Genomic DNA, 22,174 nt, shown 5'->3' with positions numbered 1-22,174 from the left:
ATTGGATAATTGGAATATATAACAAGGATAATGAAGGTAATGTGATCCAGGTGTACAGGAAGAAGCAAATGAATAGAAAAAGGATAAGATTTACATATCTGATTTAGATAAAGTATATATGATACCTTTTATTTCCTTGGTTCCTTTCACTTATAACATCTTGCTGTCATTCCAAAAAAACAACTGGACAGAGTGCTATGGAAGTACATAATGAACATAAAATTAAGCAGCTGCAGATTTTCTTGTGAGAAATAAAATGAAACACAAGACATAATTTTATTGGTTAGAGCAGGCTTAAAATATTTATACTCTACTAGATATTGCCAAAATATTTTCTCCAAAGCCTCTGCATAATTAGGACAAATAAACAAAAACGCTTGATTGGGAATTATTTTCTTATCCCATTGACATACTGGGACATGAATAAGAAGTGGTTAGTGAACTGTTGACCTGTAGCCTATTGGAACCTTGAAGCAGGTATGTGATTCTAAAATACATTTAAAACTGCTGCTTGCATGTATGAATGAGATTTGAAAATTTCTTTTTCCCCTGCTGTACCTTATCCAATATCTTGTTCCATTTCAGATGAAGTGTTGCTTTCTGTCTGATTTTGAAGTTCTTTTGCTTATTAGGGTGATGGTTGTGTAATATATCCTCTTATACTATGAATTTAAGATATTGAGGGATACCCTGCAAGGCTGATACTGCCTGGTTAAAAGAAAGAACTGGGAAATGAGGCTCAGAAGTTTTGCTTTGAAGGATACTTGTAAAACCATATTGTTGACTATTTATAGTCATGTCTAAATCAGAAGTTCATGTAGAAAAAAAATTTGCTGGAAAGTTCCTTTACTTTGTAGGCTCTTTGAGGAGCAAGGCTAAGTCAGACTCATTTCTCCTCAAGTAGTATACGTAACAGTTGCTGGAGATCTGTTCTTTTTTATATTAATAAATCTAGACCTGAGCTGGGGCAAGCCTAGTTGGAAGGAAATACTGAAATACAAGCAAAATTATAGAAAGTGTAAGTGATAAACAAGTCTTATTCACTGGAGGAAGACTTAAAGCTCTTCCAGAAGACATGAGCAAATAAATAACTTTCTCTGTTTTTAAATGTATTTTGTAACAGTTATTTTTTGGATAAACAGAGAATGAAGGGGAAAAAAACACCAGCAAAAAGAAAGAAAGAATAGGCAAAACTGAATTACAAGAGTGCCATTTTTAATAGTATTATCAGAAAAACTAACCCTCTGACACAGAAAAACAATTCCTTAAATACATGAAGGGTCTCTTGAATCATTTATGGTTTTGCTATGTCTTTCATTATTTAACTTTCAGTTGTTCTTGCAAGTAGTAATTTAAATGGTTCTGAATTATATAATGTGTTTCCCAGCGGGAAGAAAGCTGGGCCTATGAAGGTGCCACAAATGCTCAAGTTTTTTCTTTAAATGCTAGGAATCAAAAACTAGTATATTAGACAGACCCCACTGGAAACAAGTGCTTCCTCAATTTTATTAACTATATATGTAAAAGTAAAAAGGGAAGTTGAGTTGTACTGATAGATTCCGAACTCTGAGATATTTCTGAAGGAAAAGATTTTTTTCTGTATGATACGTAGTACATACTAATTTTTTTAACTGTCAAAAGAAGGAGGCTTATTGGTTAATGCTTTAAAGCATGATAGCATCTGCCATTTGGACCATTCCACACAGTAACCTGCTTAGTCAGAACTGTGTGTCAGGTACAGAATAATGACTTTCCTAACTTCAGGAACGATTCTTGTATTATATATGAGTTATAAGAAAATTCTCTGTCTAGGTAGGTGGAGCGGGACTGCAAGTTGTAAAGGGTTCATTCCATCCCTTAACAAAAAGTAGATCATGTGTGGCTTTAATTTTTTCTTAAGGCTTCACAACTGCTTTTTCATTTTATCTCAGAGTAGCATAATGGTATTGGACACTATGAACTTCTATAGTGGACTTGTTGATTGACCACATACAATATGGCAGAGGGATGTGTGGATGTGATGTCAGGACAGAAACAACTACTGTCTGTTTAAATTGGAGTAGAAAATGGAGGAGACTGCTGAGGTAAGAGAAGTACATAGCCAGAGAAAATCAGAAATATTGTTGGAATAATGCATCTATACACACTGAAGCATGTTGGGCATCTTTATAGAAAAGTAGTAGCTATATATTATGTATTTTCAACAATATTAATTTCTTAGTCAACAAATATACATAGACTGAATTTGTCAGTGGCTTCTATAGAATGGTTTCAGTTCACAGATAGACCTTGATGGGTAAATTAACCTAAAACTTCACATTCAATTTTGTTCTAGTCATTCACAAGTCAAATAGAATAGGGAAATTCAAAGCTATTTTTGAGAAACAAGAATATTTTTTTAAAAAGTAAAACCATAGAGCTTTTTTGTCAGATTTTCAACATGAAAAGACTAATTTAAACCAAATTAAACTGAAAGAAGGCTTGTGGACTAAAACTTCTCAATGTGGGGTTTCAGCCTGGAGTGTATTTTTTCATAGCTGGATTACAGTCTTCAGAAAAATGAGTTTTGAAGCAAGGTTATTGCTTCAAGGCAGTGATAGTACAGTTTTTATATGACATGGTATCTGTTTGTGTGCATGGCTAATAAATTGTAAGTATTTCATGGAACTGGTGTTTATCAAAAGTTATTTCAAAACCAACAAATTCCTAAATTTTAGATTAATGATTTATGTGTTTTTTTTAAATTTGAAATCAATTTTCATGTCTAATTTCTTTGTCTAATAGACCATTTAAATACTTAAGTCAGTCTGACTTTGTTCAAAGTAGTGCAGATTTTCTGGAAGTCCTTTACCCATGTTCTGCATGCCTCGTTGGTGTTGTCAGCCCAGGAAGTGTGCATACCTCAGTTGTGGCAGTATTCGTGTTCTTATGCTTGCACTTGTGATGTGTTGCCCTAATAATGGGAACTTTTAACATGTGGATAAGATTATCCATGTGTATGTTTGATTGGTTTTCCAAAAGTTGAATGTGAAAGTGACAGAGATGTGCTATTTCTTCCACTGGAGAAGTTTGTGCACCTGTATGAGCACTTTTAACAGTGCTACTCAGAGAGAGTGTGTTTGCCAGAACTACAGATTTTGGCCATGTGACCCTGAAAATGAGTAACTGGAAAAAATGGTTTAGTTTATGAACAGAAAAAAAATCTAGCCTCTTTTCCTAAGTCAGTCACTATGTTAAGAACATAAGGACTGTGTTTTCTGCACTCAGTGTGTAGAAACTTTACAAAAACTGGGGGTGTAAAGATATAAAGGAAGATGTTTTTGCAATAACTTGGTGGTTGAAAAGCTACAATCAACAATGATTTAAACAAACATGCTTATGTATTTAAACTTACCGACATACTTGATTCACATAAATTCTTACTGAAGACAAGAAGACAGTATTTTCAGTTGGAAGAGACCTACTTTGATTTAAGTATTGCACAGAACAGAAATAGATCTAAGAATTTATTTAAGTTCTTTTTTGCTCTAGATGACAGGGTGGGATTCACACTCATCTTGTTAAGACAGATAAAATGCATGAGAATTCAATAAAGATCTAAAGAATGGTTTTTGAAGGATTCTTAAAGGAAAGCAAAGCAATCACTGTTTTTCCCAAACACAATGTGAATACTCAAAATATAAGCCAGTTAGATGGTCTCCAACTAAATCACAAGTTTGGAAAGCTCTAGAAACTGTTCACATGGATTCACCTGAAAATATTCCAACATCAATAAACAGACATGAAAGAAAAATCTATCTGAAGTTAAATAGTACTTATCAACAAAGAAATAACCCTTGTTTCTACGGCCAAAAACATTTTCCTTTCCATAGCATCATTGTACTCATTATTTTTGGATTTTAAGACAGGTTGCTCTAAGTTTTGGTATTGCTGTATCACTGGTGAGTGTTTCTGTAATGGCAGTTGACTAAGTTAGTATTTGTGCTGAAAGCTAGCTCAGGGTCTCCATATTTAATCTCCAGTTTGTTCCATAACTGCAGTATCTTTCATTTCTCCTGCTTATAGTTCCTTAGATACAGGAAAAAGGGCAAAATAGATTTAGACCTCAATAAGTGGAGGTTCATATTTTGCTGTGGTAACCAAATACACCTGCTTTTTCCCAAGAAACACTTGTCACAAGCTGTTCTGATTTTGCTTCTGTAACATTTTTCTTAGCTGATGTATAGTCATCTCTTGTAGAAAGTTGATCTGCTCATATGATACATTGTTGAGATTCTTATCTCAAATAGAATATAATTTATGCTGGAGTTTTTGGAGTGGTTAGAATTACAAAGTGGCGTTTGGGAAGTTCTCTGGAAGGATGACTCAGCTTCATTTACAAATGGTCCACATATTTTTCTTTTACTGTGTCATTTGCTTAGATATATTAAAAGTGTCCTATCTTATTTAGATGTTGTATCTATGGTTTAACAGTTTGGCATGGACCCAAAATGACAACCTGAGTAATGAGTCTTGAAAAGGTACTGTGAATTTTGCTTAAATATGGCATTTCCAAGCTTAAAAAAAAAAATAGGACAAATAAGACTATTTTAGACTACGCTTTCAATTAGTTTTTTATACAGATGGCATTAATTTCTTCACAATGTCCCTGAATTTGAAAGCAAATAAATTTCTGTAGTTCATTTCTTGCTGGAGAGACATAAATGGTCACTAGTACCCTGTGTTTATCTTTATTACCTAATACTGCATTGGAATCTGCTGTTGAATATCTCATACTCAATCAGGTCTACATCTACATAGGCAGCAGAACAAGAATAACCTGTGCATTTGAACACTAGAAGAAAAAAAAGTATATTTGGCATACTACAATATTTTGGCAGGATACTTCAGTCAAGAGAGCTTCCTTTAAGTCAACAACTATAACTCATTTTTTTTAGCCTCCTTTGGTAACATCTGTGTTTGAAAACTGGAATCCTTCTTATGAAGCCGTTTTTGCAGAGTTCTTTGGAAGAGTGACTTGGCATCATTCATGTCCTGGTCAGCATCTTTTTCCCTGCTATGACATTTGCCTGAGTGTGTGAAAAATTTCCCACTTGAATTGGTTGCATAACATGAGTCCTAACTTAGTGCTGACTTGAACTTTCTATATATATGCCCTTTTGAGCTTGTTTTTCTTCCTTGAAAGTAAAAGCCTGGGCCAGGTATACCAGTCTTACAGTCTTTTGCAGCAGCTCTTACTCTAGAGATGATGTGTTGGTGCCAGTATAATTAAGTGTGGGTCACTCTTCTCTAGGCAATGTGAAAGCATTTCCTTTGACACATGAGCATCTTCCTCACTCTACACCCTTAAAATTACTCGCTACCATCCTGTCAGGGAAGAGCTGCCTGCTTTTAAGATCTTTCTAGTATTTCATATCTTCCATTGAATGTTCTTATGATGCAAAAAGGACACAATGAATAAGTTCAAAGACCATATTCATATATGTGTATTTTCCATCTTTTAAGGAATATGTCTCTGCAAATGATGATTAGCCCAGAAAATCTTTTGCATTGTTTTTTGGCATGGGGTGTCAGTTTGGATTGAGGATTTTCCTGGGGAGTTGATGGATAAGTAGAAATTAAGTGGGACTTACGGTTTAGCTATTTTGCATAGCTGCTGTTGAACATAAATGAACTATTTATTGGGACCACTGAACAGCCCACAGATGCTGTTCAATCTTACTCTCACGAAATAAGGTATATAGCTGTACTGACCCACCCAGTCCATATGGGACATGTAAATTTGAGTAGGACTTGGTTATTTTTGCTTATTTTGTCACATTAATTATGAAATTGTTTTTTAGTTATCATTTTGACATGTGATTTGTATTTGTTATCCTTTAAAAACAAAGAATTTTCTCATGATGGTTTTTATTATTTAGAGTAAGCAAATATAGTGAATTTGGCCTTGAAGTAAATATTGCGTTCTTTTGACGCTAAGAGTTTTTGGCTGCTTTTATTATATAAGACATTCAATCAAAATGTATTTCTACAGTTTTTAAATTTATGAGCTCTAAGGTCACTTTCAGGTGAATAAGAAAATTATTACAATGAGAAAATTTCACTCTTTTCATTTGTTTTGTAATCTCAGAAACACCCATAAGATGTATGAAAAGACATGATTTTTGATTATTTTTTAAATCTGGTGTTCACTGTGGTAAAGTTACAACTGTGAAATCCAGACAAATAGTGACAGACAATGCAAGTGCTGAAGGGTGACACTGAAAGCAGATTGTGGTTCCTGTAAATCTCTTTTTTCCATTCCCCCCACCCTTTTTAGTATAACCTGTCAGATTTATTTATACTAAGAAATGACAGATATTTTTATCTCCTTAATAAAAAAGTGTGTTATTACTACATCATTGAAATAAAATTCTTTGTGCAGAATGGTACATTATATTCTACACCAAGACAACATAGAATGTGCAAGGGACACACTGCAAAGACTGTTCAGGTTTTGATGCTCTCAATTGCTTGATTTTTTCAGGGCATAGTGTTGTAAATGTCAAGAGCCTTTGAAACATCTGAAGCAGATGTTCTACTGCCAAAGTGTAGCATTTGAACTCAAAATGAAACAGTTCCCTTAAACCTTGACATTAAGTCTTAACAGTTTCACTTCCCAATTGGATGTGGTATGAAGAAGATAAATAATAGAACTGTAGCAGGATAAAATATTTATTCTCCCATGAGATGGAGAAGAAAAACATGTTTAGCATTTACTTTGCAATTTTATTTGTTCTGGCTCATTTCCCTCTTATACTCACATGTATACATTTCCAGGCACATGTTAAAAGCAGTAACTAGGGCTTGGCTCAGGCCCTGTGTCCTTCCTTTCCCCTTCCCTTTCAGTCTGAGTTTCTCTCACAACTTCCCTTAAACTGCCTCTTTGTCCCCATGTTCCTTCTGGGAAGCATTCATCAAAATGTTTTCACTTGTCCAAAATCTGTTATGCTTAATCAAATGGATCAATTTCTGTGGAAGGCAGTGTCAGCTTTTTCAAATAGGAGCGCCATATTTAAACACCCCAGTAAAAACAGCTTTCATACCTGCTGCTCCTACTGTCATTGGGAACGGTGTGGGTGAGAAGAGGTCTTTGCAATGAGAATATTTTAATTAGGTGTCCACGGTCATTTTGGAAATGTCTGTCTCCATTTGTTGTCTTATGAACATGATGAAGGCTTCTGTCTGTCATGTTAGTTATTTTGCTGATCCACATATCTCATCCTATCTACATTGGTGCTGTGTGCTTGGCTGCTTGACTGACAGCATCATGTGATAAATACTCAGAAGCACATAACAAACTTTTTAGATCCTGTCACTCATCCTCCTATTGTGAAATCTATGGCATTTAGTTTTGTGCCCTTCTCCACACACTACACTCCTGCTATATTCTGTGCCTTCTGAACAGAGATACTTTTCTCCCATGCCTCCCTCAAAGTGAGTCTATCCAAAAATCCTCTCTGCTTGAGAAATGTTGGAGGAAGATCTGATCTGGAACTGGGCTGAAATGCTTTTTCTTTAAGCTAACAGAAGTCATCCCTCCTGTGGCCACTTCTCTTTTTCTATGAATCCATCCAATGAGGAAGCATACATGCTTTCAAGAGTAGAAGGGAAATTTAGTGGATAGTGGGGTTTTTTTGTTTTTTGTTTTTTTTTTTTTTTCAGTATGTAGAAAAAGTGGCATGGACAATGAGGACATTATTATTCCTGTAGGGATGAAAAAATAACCTCTAAGAAAAAAGTTGAATTTTGGTCAATCAGCACATTCTTACACACACACATGTATTACATGTATATCTAATTTTAAATCTACACTGATAGATACATTTATAAATTACCTGTTCTCACTATATTTTCCCAGTCATTCCAATTAGACAGCAGAAAATACTCCTTGTTTGTCTTGAGGAAGAGGTTGATAAAAGGTATAAATTAAAGCATCCAATTTAATGTGTTAAGTAATGGTTAAAAGGGATCACTCTGTAAGCTTTATACAGATATGTGTGCTTGAAAGCAATGTGTACTCTTCTAAAGAAAATTCAGTATGAACATCATTAGAGTGGTACAGCATGTCTAGTATTTGTTGATTATGGGTGTGATGTTTTTGTTCTATAATAAGGTCTGTGTAGCAAAGTTGGCAAGAAATCTAGACCATGCACTTGAGTAGATCTTGGAGCCAGAATGTACAAGTGCACTTTCAGTGGTAACCTTATAAAGCAATGCTTTTAAGTGATGAGCAGTACTTAACATGGCCTCTATTAACAACTTGTACTGTGATTCTGTATTGCTTGTTGAATGTCTATGCTGTTGTGTCTTTTAATAATCTGTCTGCTTTGTTTTTCTTCCTTAGTGTAACCTTGTTTAGGAAGAAGATGATTTCTGTAGAAGCTGCAAAGTAACAAATGTTTTCTTAAGATCATCCTTGGTTTAGCCCCTTATAGAATAAAAAGCTTTATCTGTCACCATTCTGAAGGCTTGGTTTGCTAAGCCTTTGTGATGTTTTACAATCTGTCTAGGAAGGTCTTCCAAGGGGGTAAGAGAAAAAGATTATTCAACGTACTCTGTCATAGGGGTGGAGTAGTGCTGTGGAATTCTGATCAAACTGCTCAGTTCCTGTATTTTCAGTGACCTTGGAAACAAAATAATAACAAGAATTATAGATATTTTTTTTCCCCTGAGGGTGTAGAATGTAAAGAAATTTGATTTGTCTTGTGGAAGGGCAGCCTTGCTCTTAGGACCATCACAGTTTAAAGTTAAGTGAGGAGATGCATATGCACACACAAAGCAGAATAATTTTTATGTAGTTTTTTAATATATATGTATAGGTATTCATGCATGTGTATATGTGTTTATACACATACACATGTAGTTCCCAGCATAGCTATAACCATCCTATCAGTAACTGCTTCTCAATTAACCTAATTCAGACAGGTGATATCTAAATCCTACAAACATACAAGGTTATATATATATATATATATACATCAAAAGGTTCTAGAGAGTAAATAGATCTCATTCTATGGAAATGAGGAAGCTGAGACAGAAGTTAAGTAAACTGTCAGCCACCAGGTAGCAAATGTCTGATTACAAGTAGCCAAAAAGTCACCAGTTTACTTTGTTTTTCTCTGTTAAGTAGCACTGCATCTCATTCATGTGGTAAGGTCAATATTTAAAGAATAAGTTTATTCTTTATGCTTATTATGAGGATTGCTTAGCCTAAGAGTATGTTCCAGTAGGAGGATATTCAAATACAATCATATTTTCACAACGAAAAACTGCACAAAACTGTTCAAGATTGTTTTTAAAGTAAAGTTTTATCCTTTACTGTTTCCATGACAATGCTTCAGTCATACACTTTTGAATGGAGAATTTATAGGGAGCAAATGGGAAATAAGAATGTGACTCTAGCCCTTTGGAAAAAAAGGGGACAATAAAGATCAGGACTTACTTGAGGTGTGAGCCAAACCCCTGCACCAACATAGCTGTGATTTCATTGCGCATCTTGGCTCAGTTTGCAATGGTGGGAAAGCTATTAGTGTAGCAGAGCTGAATGCTGCAGGCCTTCTGTGCCTCAGCTCTGCAGTGAGAAAAAGCTGCATGATGTAGTGCTGTGGGTTGTATGGGACAGAGCCCTATAGCTTTAAACTGCAAGTTCGGGAGCATGATGGAGCAGAGAGAAGAGAACTGCAACCCTATTTTTCACAAGCTGAAACTACTGAAGTAATATTTCTCTTTGATTCTACTTTTTCCATTACTTAGCATATTTTTCCATATGAATAAAATGGAAATGGAAATTTGTTTCAAAGGGAAAACATTTAACTCTGAAAAAGTAAAAATCACAAGTGTTTTAAATTACTGCAACTATTGATTTCAGTTTTGCCTAAAATATATCTTATTCTTTGAGACTGTGTGTTGTAGTGAGTGTTGCTGTTGAAATAAAATTTTTTGCACTGCAAAAAATTCAGTCCTAGAAGTATTGTGATGGATCTGGCTTTGAATATCCAGATGGCACCTAAGCATAGGTATCTACTGTACCCCTAAGCATAGGTGCAGAAATAGAGAATAAACTAGGATTAGCAGGAAAAAACCCTACCCAACATGATCGACACAGCCCCTGATAATGATGTTTAGAAAAGAAACAAAACAAAGGTCAGCTGCTTTTCAGCCATTGCAGCATTTTTCTCTCAGGTTGATAGCTCATGTGTTTGAATGTATTTTTTTCTTTCCAGTTTAATTGCTAGTTTACAAGTGCAATCAGCTTATCTTGTAGAGCTTAGTGTATTTCAAATAGAATAAGTAAAAAACTGTAGTAGTATGAATCCAGTTTCTGAACACTTATGGTAAACAGTTTTGAAAAAGAAGGAAGGTAGACTTTGAAAGCATAAGTATGTTTTTTTTAAAAAAAACAGCTGACAATCTCTAGAACTTTTCTAGAAGTTATTGATTCACTGGGGCTCATCTTCACTGGGATGCGCCCATATTGGGGTGACAGGAAGTTGAGTTTCTAAACAGGTTTAAGTCCTAGACTTCCCTGAACAGGAATGTCTGATTTTCTGAACTATGTATGTTTCTAATGTAGAGGACTGCTATTCTTCTGAGGTGAGGATACCACAGCCAGAACACATTTCAGTCAGTTAGGAGTGACTGTCAAGCTGCAACCTAAGCAATTACTGTTCTCAAAGCAGTTATCTTTTCTCTCTGTGTAGCTTGTTCAATTTTTTCCTTATATGCTTTATTATTTCCAGTAGACTTCCTGTTTCTCATAGCCTGCCCCTTTTCTTTCATGCATTTTTCTATTTTCTTTTTTCCCATTTGGACTCCATCATGTCTTGAAATATATTTAAGATTTTCTCTTTGCTGTCATTTTCCATAATTTTATTAGATTTCATATGAAAGTGCAAGGCCTTCAGCTGCTGACCTGGTGGGAAGTGCAAAGATGTAGAAGATCCAAACATCACCAAAGTCTTTCTGTCTCAAACTAAAGAGTCCCATGCAAGTTTTGTACTCTCACAAATAAAGTAAGACTTATCAATTAAAAAAAAAAAAGCGTATAGACTTCCAGGCTGTGCAACCTGGTACTATTTATTAATGATAGGGTGTTGCAAAAGGAAATAAAATCTGAACCTGAATTCTGAATTAAGCTGACAGGGTTGTATGACCCAGGTGTTTTAGGAACAGCTGAATTTGTTAACAGTCAAGCCTGCAATGTTGTCTAGTAGCATCTGTGTAGTTACAGCAGACAACAGAATGAATTTCAAAAGCATAGAAATGTTGGAAGCCTGGGTATGAAAATGTTAGATTTAAACTAGAATATTTATTGAAGACTATAGAGACTATACTGTTTAAACAGGAAGGAAAGAGAGCCCAAGATAAACATTTATCAGGCTCTTCAGAGAGCAATATTTTGTGGGAGAACATTATATCACTGCACTGTAAAATCCCAAGGACTGCAGCGGGGTTGTCCAGGTCCTTGGATCTGGTTCCACATAATACCATAGCATAATTCTGTACACTGAAAATGCTGCTAAGTCCTTTCTCTACAATGCTAGTAGAAAACAGTAAAGGTCACAGTTTTGGTAGTGGTTAGGAGTGACTATTCCACTAGATTTTCAATTGCTTTTGTAAGCGAGTATGCTTTTCCTGAAATACATCTTGTTACATATTTGTATTCTCAATAGCCAGGTAAACCTACAAATACAACTCATAAACAAATAATTTCATCTGAAATAGGAATGCCATTGTCACAGTCCTGGCTGAATTGATTTAGAAAGGTAATCGAGTCTGACTTTTTAATCTCAGAGCCAGCTTTATGTTCTACCAGGAGGGAAGTATACAGTAGTGAAAGCATTCATGATAACTCTTTCCAGCCCCTTGGGAAGAGTATGCATATAGGTTTTCCAGTCCATGCTGAAGTTACAGTCATAAATAGTGTTTCATGATACAGAAATGATACAGAAAGGAGTTCATAAAATGATGTTGATACTTTTGTGATTGATGAAATGTGTGTATCAAAGCTAGTTCATTACTAAATGTGACAGATAAACTTTTGTTAAGATAGTGAGCATATCAATGTAATGATTTGGTCCACTAGCCTAATTATATTTCAAAAGGCATTTGAGTCTTCACAAAGTTTTGACAGCTGTGCAAAAATTCACTACCATGGATGTATTTATCATCCAAATTTGATGATAATCTATGAATCTGAAGATAACTTGGGACATGAGATGTCTTGGCTTCTGTGGCAATTATAGGTCTTGCTCATGAGTCATATTATGTGCTGGCTGTGTGAGTTATTGGGCATCTGACCCTTAGTGAATGAGCCAACTTGTTTTTCAGAGCAAATACTAAGAAAAGAATGTTTAAAGGGTGTTTAAAACTCCAATTTGTATGTCTAGGTTTTTTGTTTATTTAAGAACTGTAATATTTTAGTCTGACAGGTTTCAGACTAAAATTTGATTCAATTTACTACTGGATTTTCTCCAGTGATACAAGAACTAATCTAAAAGAAGGCCTGCCTTTCCCTTGAAATACAGTCATGAGACTATTTTGTAACAATGTTACTGGGAACCATGGAAGCAGTATGTCTGTGAAGCCAATGGAATTATACAGAGGAAAGACTCATGCACACAGGTAAATTTTGCTACTCACTTTTGCTTGTCTGTGACTTTCTATATTCAGAATCACAGAATCAATTGGGTCGGAAAAGACCTCTGAGATCGAGTCCAAGCTTTGGCCAAACACCACCTTTGCAACTAAGGCATCGCACCAAGTGCCACATTCAATTTTTCTTAAACATCTCCAGGGATGGTGACTCCACCACCTCCCTGAGAAGCCCATTTCAGTGCCCAGTCACTCCTTCTGTGAAGAAATTCCTTGTCATGTCCCCTGGCACAGGCTGAGACTATGTCCTCTTGTCGTGTTCATTGCAGACCGCAGCTGCACAGAACTGTTTAATTCTGTGTCAAGCAACTGATACTTTTTCCATATCCTCCATACCCTCCTTGTCCTCCATATCCTTAATATCCTCCATATCCTTTTCCTAAGAGAAAAAAAACATTCAGAACACTTCCCATCAAGGTTGGTGCACATGTAAAATTTAGTGGCCTCAAAGCTGGCTGATACTTCCATCATGAATAAAGAGGATCAGAAAATCCAGCTCTGAGTCACATCTCAAATTTTTAAAATTTTTGACTGTAGATCAAATTGATAAGCCTTTTGAATTCTGAAGGACAGTTCTTATATGAGAACAAAGTGGAACAGAAAACAATCAAATGTAGCAGACTGAAGCTCTTAATTTACTAAGATTTAAACTATCCCAATATAAAACACTCATACACTAATGTGTAGTAAATTCAGGGTAATTTGAATAATGAAATTAATCTAATCCGGGAACTCAAATGTTGACTCAAATGTTTCTTGTAATTAATACAAGCAAGACACTGGTAATTAAAAAAAATAAATGCTTACCCGCTAATCCTCCTTCATATGATGAAAATGCAGTAACATTTTCCTTTGACTGTTGTTCTGTGTATCTTTTGTGGTGTGTTCCTCCAGTTGACAAACAGGGCATTTGGGTTGACAGATTTTTAGTAAATTTGACACAAAATCATATCACATGGACATGTGGAAAAAGATGATCTTTACAATTGCTCCACAAGCTAAACTTGGCTGTACTTTAAAGTGCCAGCAACAGAGTCCTATTGGTTAGATATGTGGGAAAATCGCAGTGTAGCTGACACAACCACACTGGCAGAAGCTGCACTGGAAACAGGAAAGTGGGGTTGCTTTCCTGGCATGTAGCTATCTCAGGAACTCAAATAAACTATACCAGCAAAATAACTTTTCTTGCACTTTAGACTCTTACTCCACCAGAAAAATTGCTTGCATAGATCTATCATAGTTCCACTGCCTGGAATGTCTTGGACTTGTTTCTTAAGCTGTTGATAGAAATGAAGTGCTAGGATGTAGATAGCTTCTTTGATTTCTGAGGAAAGACAAAACAAGGAAAAACAAAGGAAAACAAGAAAATTATCAGATCTGTTTTCAGTGGTATTTCTGGTTTATAATGTGGCAATGCCAGAGGCTCCTTCTGTATATGGATAACAGTACCTATCCCAAAGGAACAGAGATTCAAAGTTTAAACAAGAACAAGATAATCTTTTCAAGAAAGAAACATGAAGACTAATGAGAACTTTAATTAATTAATACCATTCTAGGTATATGGCTAATTTCTTTAAATAACTATGAAAATCTCCTTTTAACGAAGATGTATATCCTTGTACAAAATCTAAAAGCATTAGCAGAAATAGATTTAAAAATAATTTTGAAATGAGTTTTCCTCTAGGTTTTTCTTGTCATCTTAACCACCATGGGTTTGTAGATCCATTTATCTTAATAAAAATAAATAATTCTGGATTTTCTGCCAATTTGGATTGCCACATAATCCGTTGGTTTTCTTCTTTAAAAACAAAAAGCTGTACTAAGTTTATCCTGAAGCAGGTGAGAGAAGCTGCATTAGAATTCTTTTGCATAGCTATTCATCAGACATTTATTTAAACATCTTTTGTTTAATGTAGCTTGAAAGGGTGATTAAAATTTTGTTTGTTTGCTTGTTTTTTCAGGAAGGTTCCTAAATAATGAAATTACATGTAATCAGTAATCATAGTTTACTGATATCCTCCATCCTGGAAATATAGTATCGCCAGAGCTGGTCAACTAGTCTGTCTTATCTTTCTGAAGACCTTAAGTTACACTTCTGTAGAGAGAAAGCATCCTATATTTTAACACTAGATTTAGCTTCCTACATAATTAGTTACTTAAAGAAATAGAAAGATTGCATTTCACATTGCACAATAATGCTATTATGCATTAAGAAAAGCAAATCTGTGTTACTGTGTTTTTCTGTGCAATGGAAAGAAAAGATATAGTAGGACTTACTTATGTGAATTATTTTATACCTTAGCCTATTCCTCCAGCATTATTATATATTTAACAACAGCATATATGATCTGTGCAGCAATAATCTATTCTTTCTTTAATGTTTCCTCTGTTGGATGTTTAGCCTTTTTTTTAACATTTATTATCAAGAATAATATATTCAGAGCAATAAATAAAAATTAGTGGGAGGTGGAAAAAATCTAAAAAGCAAAAAATCTTCAGGCCCTTATTCCTTTTTTTTTTTGGTTCAAATTATTTAAAGTTTAGACTTCTTTAGCCATAATTTTATTTTTTAATATTTAAAAAAACTTTATATCTGGTTATTCCAATAGCAGCATTATGCAAGATTATGGCATCTGTTTGGTCCCTACACATGGTCAGACAACATGAAAGGAGCCAAGCAAAAGCCAAGCATGGCAAAAACAAGAAATGAGGTAGTCCTCCATAATGACAATGAATTTGATTTTGAGAGTCACACTGAAAATGGAACATGGATTTATGGATTGTGTTAGATCTGAATGCCAATCCAGTGTTACTCTTACACACACAGAGCACAGTGGAGCCTTCTCCTCCTGAAAGGGCGGAACAGAAAGCACACACTTCAACTCACCTCCTTTTTGTGAAGACTGACACTATGGGCACCTCTAGCATATGGCAGGCTTTGTATTCGTTGGGTAACAATCCTTTTGTATTTCTCTGTGCATGCCATAGAAACAAGTTTAAGTAGTGGACACCTCTGTCTTCTGTTTAGAAATGTTGTAAGAGTGAAAACAACAGTCCAGAGACTTAGCTGTCTGCAAAAAAAGGAATGACAATCTAATCAAAGAGACTGGTTGTGCTATTCTTAGTTATATTATAGAATGTATAGTCTTAAATGAAATTTTGAAGGTTAAGGTACTATTCTGTTTATACTGTGGTTTCAGAACTGATTGAAAGCTATTTTAATCTGTTTTTTTGCAGTGGGTGCTTTTTTAGCTGTTAGTAAAGTTTTAGCTGGAAAATAAAATAGAGGGAGAGCATGCTTTGAACAGCACCAGCATCATAGTTTTGAATCTATAAGATGGCATTGTCAAAATTGAGGAAGATTAAATCCCTATGTGATGCACTAATATTTAGTGTAGAATGAGGATCAGATACAATAGGAAGGTGAAACATAAGGTAAATATTTATGATTTGGAACAGTATGTTAACATTTATGACATAATGTTATGTTTTTAGAAGCTTTGTACTTTGACTGTCTAAGATGAAAGGAGGTGTACTTGAGGAAGGGAGTAGTGTTGGTTTTCCTGCCCAATCAACAAGAGAAGTCCCCATTCTATGTTGTTTTATAAAGGCAAGTGGTTTTGTTCAAGTTCCTCTGGAAATGTGAAGTTCTAAACAATTTTTTTTTTGTAGCCTTTACTACTAGTAAAAGATGAGTTTAACTTTCTTTGTCATCTTCATAATTTTCTTTTTTATGCACCTATATTTTGTATGGCCAGTGTTGTAATAGCACAGCCAGTGTTGTAATAATAAAAAAAAAAAATAGATTAAGGAGACAATTAGCTTGTGCAAATTTGTTTTATTTAATGAAATTATGTTTTGTTATTGTTTGCTGACCATAGTAAAGTCAAACCAGTTTGCAATGACTGAAGAAAATCTAGTGCAGAATTCCAGTCATATAGTCTTTATAATATAAGAAGAACAAAGGGACTTGGTCATGCTGCTGAAGGTTCTTTCCAGATATCTTTTTCTTTTTCCATTTGAAAATAATTTAGAATAAATTTGGTGAATCACAATATTAAAGCCTTTAATCATAAGCATGCCGTCTGATGCAGACATGGGTGAATGACAATTAAAAAAAATCACTTCTTTGTTAAGAATCCATTATTAATCCATGGTAAAAAAAAAATAAAAAAATTTGTTCAACCTTGAATGATATCATAGCATCTGTGGTAAACAGCTAGATTTGGATGTTGTGTTATTTTTTGGCATCACTCAGAGTTGTATCACTCTATGTAAATGCTTGAAAGAAAAGAGGAAAAAAATTACAAAAGGCAAGATTAAAACACAGACAATTTTCTCTGGCTTAAGATCATAAAAGGGAGGAAATTCATAGTTAAGGATCCAGACCTCAAGTATCTGAGCACAATGCAATGCCAGCCTTAATTTTACATAACAGTACTCTGTTATAAGTAGACACTGGTGGTTTGATCCTGAATGATGAGCTATATTGCTCTTAGCAGCTGAAACCAGAACAATAATTTTATTTTAATGCTTGGCTTTGTTCAGTGAATAGACTTTTTGAATCAGTTGTAATTGTGTTCTTTATGTTTTCTTGCCAATTGAAATAAAACAAACCCTAATAAATAGTTTGACTTTTTTTTTCAAAAGTTATCCTTAGAACTCTGCTACATAACATTTTGCTAAAATAAAAATGGGAAATTGTGAAGAAAAGCCAGTGTCACACTTGGATTTCAGGAATGTTGAACTTTTGTGGCAAATTCTAATGTCTATAACCCTGCAGAAGCTCGATTAGAAAAAAAAAGAACCCAAACACTTAACTGATGAAGGAAGTAGTTAATAGTACTGTTAGCACAGAATAATGAAAGTAGTGCAGAGTTTTAAAAGTATCTGCAATTAATTGAACTTCTACTTTAGTTCTACTTTGCTTAAAAAGTTCTACTCCACCTAGTTCTCAGAAATTGTAATGAGGGTAGCAGAAACTGCTTTAAAGGATGTCAAACTGTGGATGCAGAATGGAGAAGAGAATAGGCAATAACATAACATCTTATCTTGACATTTTAGCCTAAGGACATTGCTTCAAGGATTCCAAAAGGAAAGATTAGCAATTTCCTGTCAAGACAGGGAAAGGCCTTCAGCACTTCAAAAGCCAGATGTGACCTGCCAAACAGTTAAAGAATAAAAGCTAGTGTCTGACAAGGTGAAGCTGACTTGAGAGAGGAATGCTTGTGGTTTTCTCAGAGTTATTTTAATTCTGTCACTGTACCAAGAAGCCACAACAGTATTTAAGTGACTTGCACCCTTTCTGACTTGTATCAGGTTTGGAAGGATTCACTGGAGTAGAGCTGGGAGTTGAAGAGACAAAGCCTAAAATACTGTAGCTTTCTTGCTAGAGCTGGAGCTCTAGTCAGTTTTGAATGGTAGTTTACATCTTCTCTTGAGTAGAAATTACTAAAGGTATGGGAAATTCACATTGAACTAGCTTCTTGGGTGTTTCACTGAAATGGAAAGGGCCCTGACCCAGAGTCTGTAAAATTACAGCCCATGAGATGAGAGGGCTGAAGTGTTCTGCGATAAATCTTTTGCTCATCAGATATCCCCATAACTGTGGATATCACTAAAAAATGTACACATGAAAAAGAAAAGTATGGAGACAGAGGGACAAAGAAAACTGCTCTGTGAATATGAATGATACTGCTACACTGAGCAATATGGATAATAGCTGTGTAGAATGATAGTACCATGCTAGACCCACAATGCAGTTCAGCCATCAAAATGTTGCCTCAGAGAATTGCTGAATGTTGGATTTTCATGTCTTGGATCTCCTCCCTTCTAGTTCTGTAATCTCTTTAATGATACATTAAATGGGCATGACATGCAGTGAAAAACCATTTCAAGAGTAGCTCATAGCCTTTAGAAGTCAGCAGCATGTTTTTCCAGGTGTCTTGTGTAAATATGGAGGCAGTTGATTCCCCATATGATGAGTTGCTGCAGAATCCTTATGCATCTTCTTTTGGATCTGGCACAGCTTCTTCTCCAGCCTGGAGGACATGCTCTTAGACCTCTGTAAAGAGCTTTGTGTGCCTGTGCATAAGAAGGACATAACGATGAAGGGGATACTTGCAATACCTGCTTTTGCTTTCCTTCTCCTGACACGCCTGTGCTTTTCATGTGATCCTTGTTTTGACACACCTATATTTGCTTTAACTTACCTATACTTGCTGTGAAGCTATACTGCTGCTTTACTGTTACTTGTTTTTGGCCAGTTATTTGCTGATGCCCATAGTGTGTAATTATATATTTCAGTGACTTCTTCAAGGCCGGAGGGCTGAAAAATGTTGATTTCTCTGAAATTACATCTGTTTTTAAAAGAGGAAGTGTGAGAGTTCTGTTGAAGCCACAATTTTGGCCAGCCTTCACCTAGAAAGGATAATACTTGCCAGTTAGTCAAATTGAGGTTATCCAGATAAAAGGCCCCTGAATGGCGGTGTGGGGGAAGAATGTGTGATGGAGAAATAATCGGGAGATCCCATCTTTTCTATTATTTTTAAATTTACTAGCAGCTTATTGTATTTCTGCCTCACATGTGGAGTCACTAAGTTTAGTTGTTTAATGGACTAGGAATTCTCAGCCACCCTGCCTCCAAATGTGAGAATACCTGTCAGCAGAAATTTTTTTGGTGTTCTTGGCAGTATATAATTACATGCTGTTGGTATGACTCAGCCAGCTGAGGCAAAATGGCATGGTCAACCAATTAAATTGACAATTAAGTACCTATGTGTCTGCTCACTTTAGAACTACCCTAGCTTTCTGACATATCTGAGGGGGAGCAGGGATGGATTTCGTGCCCGTAATCTGGCTACAGGCTGTTTATGACTCTGACCATACTAAGAAATAAGCAGTGCTAGAGCTTGTATTTTATTTTCATCTAAATGCCAGCTGGGCCAGGAAAACAAACTGATCTCCTAAATATTATCATAACTTTTTTTATCCGAGTTTGTGTTTAGAGCCACATTCATCTCTGAAATTATGGCACTTTTTCTTGTGCTTCTGTTGGGTTCTTGACAACCCTATGCCACTCTAGACAACAAAGGCACTTGTAGTCAACTTCTCCCCCAAAAGGTCAGTATCCAGATCTAACTCTTAAATTAGCTGTCTGTCTTAGAATAAGTACATAATTTTTGAATCAGATGTTTGCTCATTTCTGTGTACCTAACAAAGTTTAGGAACTCCTGTGTCTGTCATTATTCAAACCGATGCTGGTCTGTATTCACAAAATACTTCCTTGCCAAACCTCTGTCTTGGACATCTGGCTGTGGACAATTGTGTGGAAAGCACAATCTGCAGAGCAGTTAGTAGAATGACTGATAATTTGTTAGGGTTTGTAGAATTCCCATCACAGAATTCCCATGTCCTTCCTTCCCTTTCTTATGTGAAGAGGTGTTTTGATTGGAATGTTGTCCAGAAAAATGTTCCAGTCCTCTCACTTTAACTGTTCAGTACTTCTTTTGTAGTCTGGATGGGAGCAAATATGATCCCAAGTACATGATAATAATGCTTTTGCTTTCCTTCTCCTGACACACCTGTGCTTTCTATGTGATCATTTTTTAACACACATTTGTGACGTGACTTCTTTGTGATGTGTAAGTTTACATTCTGCTAAGTGACATGAGAAGAGAAAAGGGAAAACCTAACAATGCCCTCTGAAGCTGTCTCTGAAGCTGCAAACCACTTCTTATAGGTGGCATTTTAACAGTGTAATTGTAATAATGATTTGTGGAAATCTTCATTCCCTTCCCATTGCTGTCTAAGTTCATGATTCTTGATGCCAACAGTAGCTAGCAGCAGGAGGTTTTTGGAGACATCCAAGTAGGAGACGAGCACTGCTATTCAGAGGGATGTGTGCTCCTGTGCATAGTTATTATTGAAATAACCCTAGGTCCCAGCCTGAATGCTATTAGCAGTGTATTCATTCTGGATTCCATTTTACAAGTACTTGTAGCAACTCAGGAAGTTCAGGAAGATTCTTAGAGTTCACATTCAGTTCACATTCTGCAATCTGGTGAAAATCAGGACAAATGTGAGGTTAGTTATAGAATTGTAGAATGGCTTGGGTTGGAACCTGAAGGATCTTTACTTTCCAACCTCCCTGCCATGGGCAGGAACACTTTCCACTGGAAGTGGAAGTTATCCTTATTCTGAGTTGGCCTTGATACTTCTGCGGGGTTTCTTATAAAGGAACAGAAATTGTCTAGCCTAAACATTGAAATGCCCAGACTCTCAGGCTAGGCAATCATATGCCACCACAGACTTCATGTTATTTATTCTGTTTCCTCAGGTTTTAAGTCCAAAAAGATTTTTAGTTGGTTTTAATCTTTTTTGAGGGAAGGCTGCCCTCCTGTTTTATACATTTGAAACCCAAATTTTTCTTTGTGTCTGAAAGGAATACAAATATTACTCAATAGGATCTTCATTTTCATCTGGAAGCTGAAGTCCAGCACACAACTATATGCCTCACTAGTTTTAGTTGATTTTGCATTCTTTATGGCAGCTTAAGGTTGCTTTGTTTGCTTACTTGATGTATTTTAACTTGTGCAGATTTTGAAAAGAAAAAGACAGATCAAATAGCTGGAGAAATACATTCTTTGTGTCCAAAATCTTATGCTTCAGTACATAACTTGATGTGAAAATTGGTATGCCTCCCTGCATAATTTTCTCTAGCAGCCATCCTTCCCACTTTTAAGCACAGCTTTGTCAATGTCTAATAAGATGCCCAGGCTTTGTAACTGTGAAAAGAAATGTATATTGGAAGAAAATTAAATATACCAGAATCCCACTACTACTGAAACTGTCTCTGTACTAATTAGTCTAACCATTTAACTGTATGTTGTTACTTTATGTATTATTTTTTGATACTGTCAAAAGGAGGGTCTAAAACATCCATATGCTTTCATCAGCCCACTGTGGGGAGGAAGAGTGAGTGCCCTTACTAATCCATGCACCTCTTCTCCTTATTTGCTCCTTCTTTCTCCTCCCCAGGTGAGGCAATCAGATCAGTTTCATATAATCTAAGGACAAGAACCTTTTTCCTGTGAAAGGTCATTTCATAGCCAACTCCAGGCAACAGTGGGCAGGCAGCACTTCAGGCTGTCATCAGGGGTGCAAGAGCAGGCCAAGCTTCTGCCAGCAGCCCATTTTAGTCCTTCCCAGTACAATGACAGGTCTGTGTGTCGGGCTTGCTGCTGCCCATTTGATGCCAAGCCCAGTGTCACCAGAAGGCCATCTGGATCATTAGGAGACCGGCCCTTTGACTTCGCCGATGCAACAAAGGGAGGAGAAAGCAGGATGCAGGTCAGGTGCCAGGCTGCTTCTTCAGACTTGCTGGCACCATCCCTTTGCTGTCACCAGACTGGGGCCCTCTGCAGCTGGGAACATTTCTGTGGCAAGACTCATTCACTCTTTAAGTGATGTTCTCTCT

The 22,174-nt window shown here is 35.9% G+C and overlaps 1 protein-coding gene and 1 long non-coding RNA gene across 8 annotated transcripts in view; one reads left to right on the top strand and one right to left on the bottom strand.

The window, feature by feature from the left end:
- Positions 1–22,174, top strand: part of SUGCT (succinyl-CoA:glutarate-CoA transferase) — a 314,975-nt gene that overhangs the window by 83,691 nt on the left and 209,110 nt on the right. The gene's annotated exons all lie outside the window — the stretch shown is intronic.
- On the bottom strand, positions 18,527–20,293 carry LOC135300650 (uncharacterized). 2 transcript variants are annotated; one of them, XR_010362427.1, is made up of 3 exons: positions 19,909–20,293; positions 18,909–19,116; positions 18,527–18,780 (listed from the first exon to the last, which is right to left on the bottom strand). It is a non-coding gene; the product is annotated as an uncharacterized LOC135300650 (long non-coding RNA). The 2 variants fall into 2 exon arrangements; XR_010362429.1 differs by having other exon boundaries at positions 20,184–20,275.

Source organism: Passer domesticus, chromosome 1, assembly GCF_036417665.1.
Source record: "Passer domesticus isolate bPasDom1 chromosome 1, bPasDom1.hap1, whole genome shotgun sequence".
Classification (NCBI taxonomy): Eukaryota; Metazoa; Chordata; class Aves; order Passeriformes; family Passeridae; genus Passer; species Passer domesticus.
This window is presented reverse-complemented; position numbering and strand designations above follow the sequence as displayed.